The sequence below is a fragment of the Canis lupus genome, chromosome 14 (assembly GCF_003254725.2).
Source record: "Canis lupus dingo isolate Sandy chromosome 14, ASM325472v2, whole genome shotgun sequence".
NCBI classification, from domain to species: Eukaryota; Metazoa; Chordata; class Mammalia; order Carnivora; family Canidae; genus Canis; species Canis lupus.
The window spans coordinates 45,646,450-45,665,717 of record NC_064256.1 but is presented as its reverse complement, the minus strand read 5'-3'; the positions used below and the strand labels follow the sequence as shown (position 1 = coordinate 45,665,717).

The window sequence follows — 19,268 nt, the reverse complement described above, 5'->3', positions numbered from 1 at the left end:
CTACCTCAATGAGTTGCATGTGGCACAGAACTGTGTACATGCAATAGGACCACATATAAACAAAATGGAAATCAGAGAGAAATAAATCCTCTAACCAGGTGATCAAGGTTAGCACCAATGGTCATAAATCATGTTGATAGCTTGTACCCTCGATACGACATGATGAGGATGGCCTCTGTGGTCTTTGTCCCAATAGCTCCTAACTCCGGTTTTATGAGAAAAAAATATTGGACAAATTCCAATAATGGGCCATTCTACAAAATACTGCCCACTATGCCTTAAAACTGTCAAAGTAATCAAGAAAGGCAAATTTGAAAAATGTCATAGCCAAGAGGAGCTACGAAGTCAGACCAATTAAATATTATGTGGTATCCTGGAGGGGATACTAGAACAGATAAAGGACATTAGGTAAAAACGAAGGAAATCTAAATAACCATTTAGTTAATCCATTTCTTAAAAATAGAAACAAACTTGGTCCTTACCACAGATAATTTAAGAATCATTCCAACATATATTAATTCATCTAATCTTCCCAAAAGCTCCGGGAGTTATGGAGAGTAAGCATTATGGTTGCCATTTTATGGATTTTATAAATGAGGAAGCCAAGTTAGTGACATTTGATGAATTAGGAAATAATTTCTAACTCCACTTCTCTTGATTTCTATTCTCTCTCTTACCCATCCACTTGTTTTTCTAGGTAGACAGTTATCCAACTTTAAGCTATCTTTCTAATTAAAAGTAACATGCTTGGTGTCAAAAAATAGAAAGTGTATACAAGAATAAAGAAACAGATTCCTTAAAAAAAAAAAAAGTTTCTGGGGATCCCTGGGTGGCTCAGGGGTTTAGCTCCGGCCTTTGGCCCAGGGCACGATCCTGGAGTCCCGGGATCGAGTCCCACTTGGGCTTCCGGCATGGAGCCTGCTTCTCCCTCCTCCTGTGTCTCTGCCTCTCTCTCTCTCTCTCTTTATGTCTAGCATAAATAAATAAATAAATAAATAAATAAATAAATAAATAATAAATAATACATAAATAAATAAATAATCACCAATAATTTCTCCAATCCAGAGCAAACAGTCGTTAACGTTCAGTCTTTTCCTGAGCTCTTACCACTCTTAGATGTGAAGAGGAGAGAGTAGGTACCAGAATTCAGAGAGAGACAAGGTCCTCTATCAAGTGAGTGGGAGGTGGGCCGTAGGCTGGAGGGAGGGACAAAGGGCAGAGTAGCATGATGGTCTGTGTATGAACAAGAAGGCTCTGGTTGAGGTGGAGGGACTGCAAAGGCAAGGGAGAGAGAGCTTGATAGTAAAACAAGGCATGGGAGGAGGGGAGGAGGGGAGGGTCAAGAGCCATGGGGCAGAGGTGGGAGGTGAGCACTGGAACAAAGCAACAACTGGATTCTTCAGAATCCATGTGAAACAAAGAGGAAGGGTAAAAATACAGCAATTTTTTTAAAGATTTTATTTATTTATTCATGAGAGACAGAGAGAGAGGCAGAGGGAGAAGCAGGCTCCATGCAAGGAGCCTGATGTGGGACTCGATTCCGGGACTCCAGGGTCAGGCCCTGGGATGAAGGCAGGCGCCAAACCACTGAGCCACCCGGGCTGCCCCAAATACAGCAATTTCTAATGCACAAAGGACACAAGTCAAACGACCTCATCTTTTTTTTTTTTTTTTTTTTGTGGCAAAGTAGGACTTGAGGTCACCTACTACTGAGGAGGGGACAAAAATACAATCCGTTTAAGTTTGAAATATTTCTTAGCTGCGTCCTTGGACAGTAGCTACTCTTGAATCAACTGTGGACTTGGCACTGGTGCACTTTCGACCTCATGCCAGCGAACCCTGAAAGGAAGCCCCATAGTTATCAGTGAGCTTTCTCCAGCCCAGATCCAGTTGCTTTACCTGCCAAGGATTGAATTCAACAGTCTCCATGTACAGGGAGGTGACTCGGCGTGAGCCTCACTTGTACCCTCATCAGCCAGAGGATGATATGATATCACACACGGTGTGATGTTCCAGTGAGGAACCGGAGGTCATGAGGAACATCACAGCCCGTTACAGAAAGGACAAGGAAATCACAGTGAGAACGAAGTGCGATAAAAGGTTGAATGGAGCAGGCCAAGAGGACTTATGGATGTGTCCCGAGGAGTTCAGAGGAAGGAATCTTCTGGTAGACACTACGACTGTCAGAACGGTATGCCCTCTCCCCTCTACCTTGGAAACTAGCCCCAATTTTCTTGGGAACAACAAGACGCCCCACTAAAATGTTTCATTTCCAAGCCTCCTCTTCAGATGGAATGGCACGTGACATAGTTCTAGTTAAGTTATATAAGTGGAAGTTGTTGGATGAAGTTACCAGAGAGCCCCTTAAGATGTGGGGATGGGAGGAGGAGGAGGAGGAGGAGGAAGGCAGACTCAACCACCTTAAGTGTCTCCCCTCTTCATCCTATCTAGAACATGAACGAGATGCCAGAGGAGAAGGGGGAACAACCGTTGCTCTGCAGAGAAGAAACCTGAGATGGACCCGAACATCATTGAGCCACGGTTCCAAGATCAGCAGCTGTGTGCCTCCAGACTGCTCATCGTCTAAGAAAAATAGAACCAGTAATTTGTTTAAGGCTCTGCTTTGGGGGGCTTGGTTTCTCCCAGCCGAATATAATCCCCAGTCCATAGACGAGGCACCATTTCATTTCAATCATTAATTTAGAAATTGTGTGTCAGATATTTGCTTGTGCTAGAGTTTCAAATAGCAAATGTCCCTTGAAAGAACCAGGCCATCCTTTAGGGGCTTGGAAATCCTTTTGTAGAACTGAGTGTTTTGTTTTGGGGGTGTCTGTCTCTGCTGTAAAGCGAGCTGACCTACATGCACAACATATGATAAGCATGAAGCGGCCCAACTGGTTTTATTAGTTTTCCTTGGGCTTTGGTCTAAAAAGGTTTCTTGCTGAGTTGATTTCACCCCCGATAACTTCCTTCACACTCCACTTCCTAATCGAAAAAGGCCCACATCAGGGGTAGAGAAACAGAGACCAATCCTTTCCCACCCCTCTCCTGGGACTCCTTAGCTCTTTACTATACCGCTGGGTTGGCTTAGCAAAAGCAATTTGATGTCCAGAATTTCCTGGCAGCCTTCCATGAGTCTGTCTGCCTCATCAGAAAACTCCAATCAGTAAGTCTGTGGGCTAAAGGGAGTCTGATCTCACTGGTGGTGTTGCCACACTTTGTTCTTTTTCTGATATATTCTGTATTTGCAGTGGTTTGTTCTTTTTCAGTTCTGAAAGCTGACATGATTTTGGAAAGTGAAACGTGCTTCCCTAAATTCTGGCTCATACCCCCTCAGGTGAAACTCTCCAAGCCATTAACCTTCAGGTACATCTCCCAAAGGAGGGCTTTTTGTATTAGATTCCAAGAGCTACCATTCCTCAAGCCTTGATTTTGAAGTTGTTGTTAGTTGCGATGTAGCTTTTCTAAATTAAAGCAAAAGGGGAAGGCCAATACATAGAACCAATAAAAGCAGAGTTGTTCTCATCAAAGTATAGGTGGGCGAGGGGAGGGAAGAGGTGTGTAAGAGGGAGACAGCCGGGAGCCTCTTCAGATTCACTACAACCTTTCCCCAAGGAAAGGATCCATGGGGATCCTTCAAGGAACCCCGGGATTCCAAGGAACACAGTCCAAAACCATGTTGCCCTTTGCATTTTGTCTGGATTTGTTTTCAAAGGGCTTGAAAAGTTTGTTGATTTGCCAAACCTGAATGGACTTGGATCGTTACTATTATTCCCCAGCATCTTCTCAGTTGCAAAGTAATGTGCGTGCTGTGTAGGCAGATGAACCATGTTACGTGACCCACAAGCAGTGATTGAGAATTTAGGGACTGGATTAAGGGGCACATCTTTGGGGTGAAATACTTAGCATAAACAGTATGTATTCCCTCACCCATGATGCCAAATTATATTTCCTTTATGTGTTCTAAGCTTTACAAGCAGACACCCCCAAAGACAAAAGGCTCTTATCCTTGAGAAGCTGTTTCCCTACCAGCAAAACGGGAAGAGCAATCCCAGTATTTCTAAGAGTAGTAGCCCTGGGGACTAAAGGAATTAAAGTCACCATGTTCTTTTGCAGCGTGCCCAACACACCCCAGACATTCAATTTCCTGTGTCCTTCCTTCTACTTGCCTTATAGGGCAACAGGAGGGGACAGGGTGGATCTGCTCTGATAAATTTAGGAAAAGCAGTAAAGTGAGTGGTAGGTACCTATGTGCCCAGGACCACAGGTACAGCTCTGCCCTGGGCCCCCACCAAGTTCCCCACGCCCAGAATGTGCAGCTCTTCATCTCCACATGCACCAGCACTCACTCTTTCTTCAGTTTGTTTGTCTTTTCTTTACTTGTCACGTCCCTGGGAGAGGCCCCTCACCGCTTGCAATGACAATCTTCATTCTGCTTTGAACAGTGCAGCTTCCACTTCATTCCCAAAGAGCTGGCTCCTTAAAAAGGGCTTCTTTTGACCAGCAGCAGAGTTGCGTGTTGGAGTGAGGAAAACATTTCCCCTTTCCTGCTCTGATTTGGACCCATTTTTGACAGTGGTAGATAGAGATGGAGACCCCAAGAGGCATCACACGCAAAACGTGGCCAAGAAGCCATTTCCACTCAGGTCTCATCCTGCAACCATAAAATTCCACCACCAAACCCGTCTTTAAATTACCCTGATGGTTAAAAGCTATATTATATTCAGATTTGTTGGGAGAACACCAAGATTTTGGTAGCAACCAGCAGAAGACACCCCTCAAATGCTGTCTGCCTCCAACTCCATCTGATGCCTCTTAACATTTCCAAGGAAGTTTCTTTTCTGCCTTTTGCCAAAAACTAGAGGTACTAGTACGAGAACTAATATAGCTCGATTTCCTCTTTCAAGCCAGTCCCCATGCAAGACACTTGACGCTACTTTAACCCACGAGAGAGCCCTTCGGGCCAAGTATCATTCTCACCATTTTAAGGTGAAGACACTGAGTTAAATGTTGCGAAGTTCATCTTCAAATTGAGCTCCTAGCGAGTGGAACTGTGGCTTTGTTCACTTTTATCCTCAGACCGCAGTTCCTGGCATATCCTGAGGACCCTCTCAAAAGGGTCAGCTATGTGGGTAAGGGGTGAAGACTAAGAATAGGAACCCAGGCCAGGTAGAAGGTGTCAGGGAGTGCACTCAGGCTGACCAGGAGCAAGGCTGGAGAAATGCCTTCTGTGTGGGGTGTGGGAGCCTATCTGGCTGCCCTCAGTGATGGGTTAGAGGTTGCAAAGAAAAGCAGACTTTAGGATTCCCATTCTGCTGGTTTACAACCTCTGTCACTTTTGTCATCTTCTATGATCTCTTTGAGCCTTCATTTTCCATCTGAAACAGAGATAACAATATTTATTCCAGACAGTCATGAGTATCAAATAAGAGAACATATGTGAAATTTCCTAGCCCAGATCCTGGCATATAAAGGATGCTCCATAAATACTTGTTTCTGCTTCCCTTCCTCCATCACCCCAAAGCCTTGGCCAATTCTTTATAAGGGGACAGGTTTGTACTATTACCACAAACTCCAGTGTTCACAGTCTCAACATCTTTATGAAATGGTACAGTATCTAGAAATGATTTTCTTTAAAAAAATTCAGAATAATGAAGCGAGAATATGATACAGTGGAATTACTGTCTTCATTTCACGTTTTCCCCCCTGTAATTGAAACCATTTTCAAGTTTTATTTAGTACAAAATTAATTTCACATTTTCATCAAGGAACTCATGTGGATCCCAGGGTGATTCAAATTTTCCGATACAGAAATTCATAGCATTCATTACTGGTATTTTTCAAGACAAAAGAGTTTATTCCAGAGGAGACCATTTCAGTCCTGCTGTATGAACAAAATAAAAAACTTTTTACGTGACACTTCTAAATTCAGGCTTGACATTAATGTTTTGTAAGAGAGCTGATTAAAAAAAAAAAATCTTCATCAGTTACTCAGCCTTCTCACTTCCCAAATAAGAAGCACAATTTCATTTACCTTAGAACTAAGCTGGTTTCCTCTTGAACTGAACTCAGAAATGACACTGGGCTTGATTGTCAGGGAGAAATGCACAGTATATGTCAACATGTGTGGGTTAAGTTCTGGCCACGGAAACTGGGAAAGTTGGCATCCTGCACTTCCGTGCTGGTTCAAGCTACCTGGAGCGACCCCAGTGCTGTTGCACAGAGGCTCAAGCAATACCAGATGGCATCAGAACTAAGATCCGTCTAGGTCAGATTCAATCCCAGGCAAAGAAAAGCAGAGGCTGTGCTTTGAGACATCAGACCTACGTTTTTTAGGGAGCACTCCCTGCTCTTATTCTATAGAACATAATCTAGCATCAGAAAAAACAGCCAAACAGGGGCAATGGCCAGAAAAAGGTGAGTGGGTGCCTTCCGGACACTTCTGTGTCCACACTGCATCGGCGTGTTCCCACTAGTCCTGACCCCAAGACTCCTCACCTGCTTCTTTCCGGTGCTGGAATCAAAGCATCCTCTTTCCCAGCCCTGCCCCAGGCCCTGGGAGCACCTCTTAGCCATCCTCAGGATGCAGTCTTCGGTTCTTTAGCACTTAGGAGATCTGACATCTGTGCCCTGGCTTAATGGTCTTAGTTCATTGTCCCTCTCTCTCTCTCTTTTTTTTTTTTTTTTTTTTGGCAAATTGAGATAAAATTCCCTTACCCTAAAATTCACCATTTTAGCCATCTTAAAGTGTATAATAATTCAAGGGCTTTTAGTAAAGTCACAATGTTGAACAACTATCACTACTATCTAATTCCAGAACGTTTTCATTATCCCCAGAGAAACCTCGTACCCATTAGGTAGCCACTCCACATTCCCTGCTGCCCCCCACCCCCAGCTCCTGGCAACAACTAATCTGCTCCTGTCTCTATGGATCTGTCTATTCTGGACAAGTGCCCTCGTAAGTACAACTTCTGCCCTTGGCAAAACCATGAGAAATGAAGTTCAAAAGATGACCCAACCCTCTTTAAGATATCAACATGTCTTCAACAAGATAGTAAACTGACCTCAGAGTAGATTTCATGTATTTTGTTCTATTATCTCATGCCCTGGAATCCATCCGGGCACCGCAGTAAACCTGGACTCTTGATCAATAGCATGCATGCATGGAAGCCGCATGTGTCTAAGGTGTCCCTGCACATGCATGTATGTTGCTGTCCATATGTGTTCACGCAGAAAGGTAACCTCCACGGACTCTGCACTCGAAGGCCTTGCTACCGTCAAATGAGAGGTAGCACATTTTGAGAAGGGCTTTCGGTTACAGCCTGGAACAGTGGGAAAAACAGAGCCAACTGATTTTGGCCAAGTCATCCTGGCACATGGGTCTCATGGAATCTCTTCTCCTCTGGATCTACTATCAGTGCTCACAGAAGTTCAGGAAGGGGGTTGTAGTGCATTGATCTATCCGAGGCCTCCTGGCAGCACTTGAGAAGCACAACACCGTTTTGTAGAATTATGTGCAAAGGTCAACCCTACTTGTTAAGATTCTTAAGGTGTCTGTTTCATTTAAATCAAGTTTTGTGTTTGTACATGTGTGTTTTTTAAGGGAGAATGGAATCTCCTGAGAGAACAATCCCACTTAAATTAGAAACACGTGCAGGCATTCAGTAGGTCAGCTCTGTAAAGATGTGTTATTATATCTTACGTTTATAGGAATTCTATTCACAGACAGGGCCACATATGAATTGTATGATTCTCTGGTGCCCAGGCTAGCTGGTTCTTCCCATCCCAAGATAGTTACAAAAACTCTTTTCCTCTCCTTCGGGTAGAGATAAGGAAGAAAAATGTATTACAAATTTAAGAGCTAGGCGTTAGCTAAATAATGGGAACACTGATGAAACATTTCAGTGTGGCATTACGTTTGATACCAAAAAAGTGGAAGAGACACAAAGTCTGTGTGGACCACGTTGCTTTACAGTAGCCTTGGCCTGTTTTGCTTTCATTGTGATAGCACTGCCCACCTAGGGGCCAAAGTCCTATCTAAATACGAGACAGATTTAGAGACAAGATTAATACTGTTCATAGGACTTTCTGCACTTAAAATAAAATACATAAAACTATATTTTATATGCTGTTTACAATTACTGCTTCTTCCCCTGCCTTCCCAAAATTGCTTTATCACGTATGTCCATATAATGGACTAGGGAAGCAGGATAAGACAGAAAAGAAAACTAACATTTGTTGACTGCCTTGTCCTCTCGATTAGGTTTTACTGTTTGATCTTATTTTTATTTCTTACAACTACCATATGAGGCAGGGAGAATTCTCTCCAGTTTACACATGAAAAAACTGAGATTCGGAGAGATTGAGTGACTCATCCAAGCACACAGAGCAACCAAGCACTGGAGATGGAATTTGAAGCCAGGCTGGTCCAACTTTAAGAATCACATAATGTTGTTGGTAATTGAAAAGAAGCTCCCAAGGATAGTGGAATGAGCCCTTGGGAGGGGCCAGGCCATCCTCCTCCTAGTTCAAACTTTGCCACTCTCTTGGGAATGTGAAGAGCAAAGAATTCTCTGGGCTTCCCTCTCCTCAGTTGGTGCCATAGGAATAACACTGTCTGTCCCTTCTGCCTCTCAGGGATATCATGAGCCTCAAAGAAGGAAACTTATGGTGGGGGACAACGGGGAGACCATGAAATACAAAAGCAAAGTGGTTGTTAACATGGTTTAGTGATTTAGTGTTAATATGGTTTAGTAATAATAGTAAGTGTATGTAGTTTAATAGTATATTCACAGATACTAAGAGTGGATGTCCCCAATTTTTTACTGATTTGGTGCATAATCAGAAAAGTTTGAGGATCACAAATCTATGCAATAAACAATATATATGCAAAATATTGCGATATTGTTGGGGGCATATGCATAGTAGTGGCTGTAGACCCATAACGAAACTACCCAAGTGAATAGCTCAGAGCTCTACTAAATGTCAAATATTTGTTTTTAATCCCCAAGCATCTCAGCATCATGGAAAAACCATAAGTCACTTTTTTCTTTTTTTTTCTTTTAATGGACTTCAATTGTAGAATTGAATTATTCATTACCTTCATTCAAACACATGGCATCATTGGTCTATATAAGGTAAAGTTCTATTTCACTCATTTATTGATTCACTCATTCAATGCCGTGAATAATCATGAGCCCACTACTCTCTTTAAGAACATGAAGTGTATTTACCTCTATTTATCTATGTGTCTAATATCCTATATCCTGCCTTCCCACACAGAGGTAACTAGGATCCAGAATCTTATGATTATCATTCCTTTGCTTTAAAAAGTTTGATCAAATATATATGAATGCCTAAACAATACATTGTTTGATTTTGCCTGTTTTTGAACATCGTAAGAAAAGTATGATGTTCTAAGAAGTCATTTGGGACTTGTTTTCATTTAATATTATACTGAATGAAGCCCATGTTGTTGTGGCGTGATATTCCATTGTGTGATTATACCATGAGTTATTCATTCATTTCCTTGAGGATGGGTATTTGGATTATTTCCAGTTCTTTGCTACAAAGAACAACACTTCTTTGAGCATTCTTATATGTATCTCCTGGTGCTCATGTGTAGGAATTTCCTTTGGGAATATACCAAGAAGTGGAAATCGGGGCAGGAAGGGTACATGAAGGTTCAATTTAACAGAATAAAACCGCATTATTTTCCAGAGTAGTTACACCATAGGTTCACTTTCTTAGCCAACTTATTCAGTTTTCTTTTACGGGAAACCTGACTAAAATGACTACAGGTACTGGAGAAGATCAAAGTAATTAAACAAGAAAGTGGCAGCACCCTTTCTAGAAAACAAGGATGTCCATAAATTAGCATTTAAATCTCTTTCTCCCAGTTAGTGTAAAACCAGGCCCCATGCTTCCTTCCCATCTGTACCCTGAGGGAGCGGGGAGGAGGAACTCTAAGCCTACTGCAGCTCTGACACTTTGTACATAGTGACAGATCCTGGACCAGTAGCTCCTCGTTGCAGGTTCCAGGGGCTTAGTTTTCCAGCAGGCTATGCTTTCTCCCCACCTAGTACTTATTCCTTGATCTGTGCAGCACATACTCTTTGGAATTCCTGCAAAATGGGATGACAGCTGGCAGGTTCTTGGTGCTAAACAGTGGTTGAAATTACAACAGGAAGAAAACAAAACTAATGATAAAATTGTACTTAGAATAAAATCCAAAGTCTCTTGCAACGTCACATGTGACCCATCTTTGCTGACCTCTCCTGCCTCCTCCTTCCCTGGTTGTTCACCTCTTTGCTCTTCATGCCACATCCATTGGTCTTTTTCAGTTCCTGGAACACTCCAGCTTATTTACTGCCTCAGGGCCACTGCACAGCTATTCCCTGTGCTCAGGATGCTTTAGGCCCCGCTCTTTTCATGGCTGGTTCTTTCTCATGCTTTAGCTCTCTGCTTAAAATTTACATGCTCGGGACACCTGGGTAGCTCAGCAGTTGAGCGTCTGCCTTCGGCTCAGGGCGTGATCCCAGAGATCCCAGATCCGAGGATCAAGTCCCACATCAGGCTCCCCACGAGGAGCCTGCTCCTCCCTCTGTCTGTGTCTCTGTCTGTGTGTATGTGTCTCATGAATAAAAATAAATAAATAAATGAATAAAAATAAAAAATAAAAATTTATGTGCTCAAAAAACATTCCTCTCCTACCCTGTGTGAAGTAGTTTCACACTTACTCTAAATATTCTCAGTCTCAAGCTCCCTTTGGGGTCTTCTTAACATTTGCCTACATTTGTGGCGATTTACCTGTTTACTTTTATTTTCTGCTTTTCCCACTAAAATGCTAGCCCTATGAGGGCTGAATCTATCCATCTTAATCATTCTTGTACTCCCCAGCCTCTAGCATCGTGCCAAATGTTTGTTGAATGAATGGGTGTATTAAGTGTCCACTAAGCATCAAGTTTTATGTGAACCATCATTCTACTCATGTCACTGTTTTTCATTATCTCAACAACTCTGTGACATAGCTATTATTAACCCCAGGAAACAGACTTATGGAGGTTAAGTAACAGATCCAAAGGCTCACATATAGGGAGTGGTAGAGCCGGGATTTGAACAAAGATCGGACTTCAAAGCCTGTGCACTTTCCATTGAATCATGAAGACCATAGGAAAAGGTATTTAAGGAATCCAGCTGATGTCGGATGGCCTTTTCAAAATGCCAACCCAGAATTTCCCTGGGAATTTCTCATTTTCTCTGCTAAATCTTGGAACTGTTAGTTTTGCAGGATTGCACAACATACTGATAGAAAATGTCACCTGACTTCTTTATCTGTTAAACAAACATTAAGAACAGCTATTTGGCCAAACTCCTGCTATTGTTCCCTCATCTATCACAGTACAGTATTACTTATCAATGGAAAAGCATGTTCCCAAAATGTCACAGCAGGACTTTAAAAGTTAAATAGACCCATAAATCATTCTTCTAAAAGCAACAAAGCTGACCTCTTCCTTAGCACTCAGATATTTAATCTGTAAATTATTTAGCTTGTGTCATTTCTTTTCCCCAACGTTTAAATAGTAAAGCTGCTATTTTCATGTCTTTCTCTTATTTCCCCAATGATTAGAAAGTAGCACTCTTCAGAAACACAGGCCACAGTTACATTTTCAATAAATATATTAAAAGAATACATTTCTTTGGCTCACAGATATACTGTACTCTCATTCAAGGGACCCAAACACCAAAGGAAAATGGTTAGAATACAAGTAACTTCCAATTTTCAGGTATTAGTGGGACAGTTACTCTTCTTTGGGCAATTATTTTAGAAAAGACTAGAGAGTCATATCTTTCTGCCAACCACAAACATTATTTCTCTCAGGATTTAACTGAAGATTAGGTCCCCCCCTCCCCAAGAACTCCCCTGGACTAGTCCAATTCATGCTGCTTAATTCCATTCTCAACACTTACACATGACACTTATACCACATTATTAACTTTGGGTTTATGTGCTACCTTATGTTTTTGTTAGTTCCAAAAGTTTGCTGAATGAGTAAATGTCCTATCTTGTCATATTTAGATGGCAAGCATTTCAAGTGCAGGAACAATTTCTTCTCATTCTTTTGTGTCCCACACATATGTATGAATGCATGCACTCATTCTTCTATCCCTCCAGCCACTCCTGATCCCTTTAGAGCAACTTAAGTTTTTGGAAATGGTGCTAGAGGCTCCTGAAAAATATACACGCAATTTGAATTCAATCAAAATGAAGACATACTAATTTAATATGTATAGAAAAAACTACAGCAGCATGTTGATAGAGTCCTCTTAATTAGGGTGACTAGGTATCTTCACTGATTTCTTTTTATATTTTCAATAAAAATATAGATTTATTTTATATCAAAGAAAAGTTATTTTTAAACCAAATCTAGGGGCACCTGGGTGGCTCAGTGGTTGAGCATCTGCCTTCAGCTCAGGTTGTGATCTTGGGGGTCCTGGGATTGAGTCCCAGTCCCCATGGGGAGCCCATTTCTCCCTCTGCCTATGTCTCTGCCTCTCTCTCTCTCTCTCTGTGTGTGTGTCTATGATGAATAAATAAATAAATCTTTAAATAAATAAATAAAAATAAACCAAATCTAATATCTAAATTAAAAGAATGAAGTCAAATTTATAGAACAAAGAGGCAGATAAAAATACAGTGAAAAAGCGCTCAGATAGGACTTAAAAGTTTGAATTTGAGTTGGGACTTTGTCCCTTACTAACTGTGTGATTTTTTTAAGACTTGGTGTCCTTGTCTATAAATTGAAGTTGAAAATATCTCCTTTATAGAGTTGTTCTGAGGATTATATGAGATAAAGTAACTGAAAATGCTTTACAAGATTGTAAAAGGCATTAAGTAATGGAAGGTATTATCACTTATGCTGTGAATTGAGTCTCATTTCAATTGGCCACTGCTGGAAGTCAGGCCTGTTGCAGACACCACTAAGCATATTATGGGATTAGGAGGCTCAAGGCCAATTATCCACAACAGTGGTTTAAATGTTTGGTTCTTCCAACCCCATGGATGTCACAATTTGCTCCAGATGAGTGAATGCCAAAAATGTCTTACCAATTCAAGTGCCCAACTTACTTGAAAGTAGGACGCAGGCATTGGGGACCACAGAGAATGGGTTGGCAATCCTTTGGGCTCATATTTCCTTTGCCTTTTTCTGGGATAGGATAAAATTACAAAGACCTATTTTGAATTTATTCTCATAAGTCAGGGAAACTATAGGAAGCAAGTTGATTTATTTTTCTTGTTCATAAAAAAGAGGGGAAAAAAAAGCAGTGGAGTTCTGGCTACATTTAAGATAAGATGGTAAACTTTGTTTAGAAAAGAACAAATTGCATTTCTACCTTCACCAAGTCTCAACTTTCTAATACCTTGCATTAGCCCTCTTCTAAAACTCCGTGAATAGTTTTGGAATTTACTGTGCCTCCTGCAAAGCTCTGAAGCAAATATTCACTCCACATGTCACTTACCTAACCATGGAAACCTTACCTAACCCTTCAGAGCATATACTAATATATTATTTCCCCTTCTTCCAAATTTCTATGCATCAAGCAAAAGAAGTGCTTTTCCAAAATTACTTGACAAAGGTTGGCAAAAGTCAAAACTATCTTAAGAACAAGGAGGTCATCAGACATAAGGCATCTTCACTTCCTCTGAACCTCACATTTTCAAGCATCCTCTCTTCTCTCTCTCTCTTTCTCTCTCTCTCATACACACACACACACACACACACACACACACACACTCACACAGATTAAATGGAAAGATAATAGCTGTTGAAGTCAGATTAGCCTGGGTTCAAATCCTGACTCCACTTCCAAGGTTTAGGGACATGGTAAGCTAGTTGGCTTCTCGAAGCCCCAGTTTCTTCATGCTAGTGAGAATACCTAATGTGCAAAACTGTTATGAAGACTAAATGAGATGATTATAAAGCATCAAGCACAATGCCTGGCACATGATCAGGCTGGTTTCTATCTCCCCCTCCTTGGTCTACTTAGTGCTAGTTTGAGCACAGCACATGTCTTGATTGTATATTCATCACAAATTCCTGGACCTCTGGCACATCAGATGTTCCAAGCATTCAGAGGTAATAAATTGGAGGGAGCCCCCAGGGCTGTGGGAATCCTGGTTCCCAGCCCCTTAGGCAGACCACCTACTGCTGCCTGAAAGCAGCCACCCTGTGAGGAAAGCAGCTGCCAGACAAAAGGACAGGGGCTAGGCCTCCATCTGCACCTCCACCCTCTTGCCTCTGCACACAGAGGGCAGCCATGGTTCCCCAGGAGACACGAGGGAGAGGTTTCAGTGTTTCAGATGACAGATCAGCCTGTGCTCTCTGACCCAGATTAGACTCGACCCAGAACCAGCTCACCCGCCTATGTCACCAGCAAATGATTTTAATTCACTCCCAGGAGACTGTAAGGAACACTTGGACCAGGAACGCGTGTAATCTGGCTGCGCTCTGCAGTGAGCATTCATAAGGCTGTAGGTTTCACATGTTCCGCTAATATTTCACTGGCCTGTCAGCCTCAGCTTGTGTGTGGGAGCCAGGCTGCACATTCAGCATTCCTGGGTCCCTGGAAAGTTGGGGGAGCGAGAGGTGAGGAGGAGGAGGTTGGAGAATACTCCAAAGGGAAGAAGAAGGGAAAACACGCTTCAGACCCGACACAGTGGTTCTCAGAGTGCGACCCCCAGACCAGCAGCAGCAACAGCATCACCAAGAGCTTGTTGGAAATGCAAATTCTCAGGCCCTGCCAGGGTCCTGCTCCATCAGAAATTCTGTGGTGGGGCTCAGCAATTTGTGTTTTCACAAGTTTCTGTGTGAATCTGATGTATGTGATAGTCTGAGAACCACTGACCCAGCTAAATAATGTTTAAATAGACCTTAACGTCTAAATTCAAGGAGAAAAGCAACATCCTAGAAGTATAATTATGATAAAGGAAAAAAGCTCCAGAGTTGCTCAGGAGGCCTTCATTTGAATTCTAACTCCAATAATTGCTAACTTTGTGATCTTGGGCAAGTTGCTTCAATTTTCTGAGCCTCAGTTTCTCTGTGTGTGAAACAGAGGTAACTAGACCTCCCCTGTAGAGTTGAGATAAACTCTCTGTGGATGGCTTAGTGTTTATAAGCCTGTTCTTACTCCACTACATCACACAGCTTCTCCTGTAGAGCTTCAGGTCTGGGTCTCTCAACCTTGACACTATTAATATTTGAGTCTGATGATTCTTTATTGTGAAACTTGGCCTGTGCATTGAAGGATGTATAGCAGCATCCCTGGCCTCTACCCACTAGTTGCCTACAGCTGCCCCCAGTTGTGAAACCCAAAAATACCCCCTAACATTGCCAAATGTCCCCTGCAGGGCCAAATTGTGACTGGTTGAGGACCGCTGCATCAGAGTGTTCAGATGGAGCAGAAGCAGAAAGCAAGAGCATTGTATTCAATTAGAAGAAAGATCCATGTGCTAGCTTGTCTACCAACTAGGTATCTGACCTCAGATGTAACCTGAGCTTTGATTCCTCACCTGTAGAACAGTGTTTAGAACACCTACATAACAGCGATGGGGTAAGAATGAAGATTTATCACGTATAAGATGCTCAACAAATTTTCAATTCAATTCACAGTGAAAATCTGATTTCCGTGCTTTTGATTTGACTACTAAGAGGCAGAAGGATCGATGACATGAACTTCAGATGGCCTCTCTTGTATAACAAGGTAGAAGACAGGCAGACTCATGAAATAGAAGGAAGGCAAGCAAAGATCCAAGAAAAGGGCTAGGTCTCTTCTTTGACAAAACCCGGCTGAGATTGGTATGACAAAACCCTTCTCTTTGGGAAGAGGACAGAAACAGACAACTCTTTTGACAAGTCACATGACAATCCATCTCCCTCAGGCTCCCCTTCTGAAGCTTGGAGCCACGTTCACTGTTAGAGCACTTGTTGCACCAGTCACATTGGCATTGTGAAGTGAGAAGCAGGGGAGAAAAAGGAGTAGTTAAGAGCTTGGGGTCTGATTCTCACAGACTCAATTTCAAATCCCAGGTCTACACATATTGGTTCTGTGAGATTGGCCAAATTACTTACATTCTCTGAACCTCAATTTCCTTATTCAAAGGAAGAGACAAATAATAGACACCTTAGAGTCTTAGCAAAAAGCTCTATGAGTTCATATGTGTGCAACGCTTAGCACAGTGCTTTAAACATGTCATAACATTTACTGTATCAGAACCAAAAGAACTATGATCTTTGTCACATCGTCACATTTGGCCAGGCTCAGAACAAGTGTGCATGAGAAAACTAAGAATATTGTCTCTCAGCAATGAGCACACACACACACACACACAAATGATACATTGCAGTACAATGAAAACTGGTTCAGCATTTCATTCTGCACCATTCAGTCTTTTCAAGATCATTCTGAGCCTCAGAATGTCCAGTAGAGAGGCTATAGCTTTTGCCAAACCCTAAATGATTAAGCATAGCTTTAAAAGAACACTTTTGGGGTCCTGGGTGGCTCAATTTGTCAAGTGTCTTGATCCTCAGCACAGATCATTACCTCAGCATCATAAGATAGAACCCCATGGTGGGCTCTGTGCTGGAGCCCACTTAGGATTCACTCTCTCCCTCTACCCCTTCCCACCCCCCAACTAGTGCGTACTATTTTTCTCTAAAAAGAAAAGAAGAGGAGAAGGGAAGGGGAGGGAAGGGGAGGGAAGGGAAGGGAAGGGAAGGGAAGGGAAGGGAAGGGAAGGGAAGGGAAGGGAAGGGAAGGGAAGGGAAGGGAAAAGGAAAGGGGAAGGGGAAGGGGAAGGGGAAGGGGAAGGGGAAGGGAGGGGAGGGAAGGGGAGGGGAGGGAAGGGGTGGGGAGGGAAGGGGAGGGAAGGGGAAGGGGAGGGGAGGGGAGGGGAGAAGAGAAGAGAAGAGAAGAAAGAAAAGAAAAAGAAAAGAAAAGAAAAGAAAAGAAAAGAAAAGAAAAGAAAAGAAAAGAAAAGAAAAGAAAAAAAGAAAAGAAAGAAAAAAAGAAAAGAAAAAGAAAAGAAAAGAAAATAAAAGACTTTCTTTAATACCCCTAGGTATATGCATGCACACATCTGTGTATGTGTGTGTGTGTGTGTGTGTGTGTGTACAGAGTGACAGAAACAAGAGGAAGAGTATTCCTGAACTCAGTAACAATCGGCTAGAATGTCTCACCTCTAGGACAGGAAGCAAAAATCTCTCCCCATAATATCATTTAGGGTTCACTTACAACAACATGGCTTAGTGAGTTACACACACTACTCATTTTATCCTCACAGCCACCAACTGAGGTAGATACTACTAGAGTCTCCAATTTATAGATGAAAAATTTGAAGCCTATAGAGCTAATTATGTCTATATCATATTAAGTGGACAAAGAGCTAGTCTAAATAACTATTTTCCTAATTCTTAGATTTTCCAGCCAATCTTTGTCATCTATGTCACTGCCTAATATTTTCCACAGTCAGAAGAATTATCTTCCTCTGCACTATGTTCAAGCTGCTCTGAGACCTGATTTAGGGAGGTAAGAGGCGCTGGGCTGAAGCCAGGGTCACCAGCTGGATTTATGGTCTTTTCTAAGCATCTTTTATATCCAGGCCAGGGCAAGAAAGTCACACAGCTCTAGTTTGGTGTTCCTAATTTCTGCACAAGGATGGGGTCATCAGCCTGGATAATGCCTCTGTGATTAGGCCTGAATGGCAGCTGGCAGACATCTATCTACACCATGGCCATATCTGGCTTCATTCCGGGGTGTTGAGGTCCTCCTTCCCTTTTTGAAGTTTATCAGGCATCACTGATTCACACTCTTCATTTTCAGAATCCCTGCTGATCATAAATGTAAAGGCTCTGAAATCTGTCCATGTACCCTGGGTCTGCATGGACTAAGCCATCAACAATCTCTGGACTTCTTGGGTGGTTTTTCAGACAGAGCTGTATTTTGCTGTCCTCCTGAATTCTCTATAGTCTAGACACCAAGAATGCAATGAACCAGGCTCTAAAAATTCTCACCCTGGACTCTCTTCAGTGGTCTCCTGCAACCATCCCAGTTAAGGACTTGCTGAAAGAGTCTTACTAGGTTGGGAATCACACAGCCCCAATTAAAGGGTACGTGATAAATTTTAGAGGTTTTCTCTAACATTCTTGATAAAGTTCACACTTCAGTCCCTTCTTGCCCTTTTCTCTTCAGAAAAATAATAAAATTTCCCCTCACATGTCCTCCAGTGTGAGTCCACCTGAAACCATTTGGGACACCTCATTAGGAAGATGCTTAGTCAGGAATGGAATTGGGAGTGGGGTGCAGATGATTAGGTGACTGTTAGGATTAGTTTCTAATGCAAAGACTGGCTGGGAATCACTTTGGCCTAAAACTTTCACCTCTTTTAAGCTTCGTCCCCTTGCCAACCAAAAAAAACAAACAATAAGCACACTTTGAAACTGGATTCACGAATGTTGACATCTAAGGCGTCTGGGTCATTGGTCCCTGAACCACGGTGTTCAGTGGGAACGCATGTAGAGGAATTGAGGAACGTGGCCTGTATCAATCTCCAATCTAGTTAAACTCTAGCTCATGCTGGAACTAAACTTGTCTCCAAGGTTTTGAGTAACATTTGGTCTTACCATCTTTTCCTCTCCCAGAGACATCTGGACGGCTGGGTTCCAGGCTAACTGGGAATTAAACAGACACTGAAATCTTGCAGCCGGAAAACCTGTTTATTTTTATTTGAAGGTCTTAAAAATTGTATCTGGGAGGAAGTATGGTCTAATGGTGAAAATTATGAATGATCCCTAATATCCTGGGTTCTAGTCTCTTTTACTGTTAGTAACTCATCATACAAGACCTTGGGTGATTTGTTTTTCTTTAAGATTTTTACTTATTCATGAAACACACACACAGGCAGGCAGAGGGAGAAGCAGGCTCCCTTTGGAGTGCCCAATATGGGACTTGACCACAGGGGATCACAACCTGAGCCAAAGGCACTCAACCACTGAGCCATCTAGGTGCCCCAAGACCTTGGGAGGTTTAATTTAAACTAAATGTGGCCTAATTTTCCTGATGAGTCCTAAGACCTTAGAATTAAAGATGTTATTCATATGCACACAAGCATCTGAAATGGAAAATTTAATCCCTAGGCAAGGATTTTGAATTTATGACTAGACTTGGCCAAGAAAAAGATGCAGGTATTACTTTTAGGGGAGCAGCATCAC

General features: G+C 42.2%; 1 long non-coding RNA gene across 1 annotated transcript in view; it reads right to left on the bottom strand.

Moving 5' to 3' along the window:
• Positions 1-5,158: 5,158 nt before the first annotated feature.
• Positions 5,159-19,268, bottom strand: part of LOC112670706 (uncharacterized) — a 32,602-nt gene continuing 18,492 nt past the window's right edge. The window contains exon 4 of the long non-coding RNA XR_004804755.2: positions 5,159-5,378. This is a non-coding gene — a long non-coding RNA (uncharacterized LOC112670706). The remainder of the gene's footprint in view (positions 5,379-19,268) is intronic.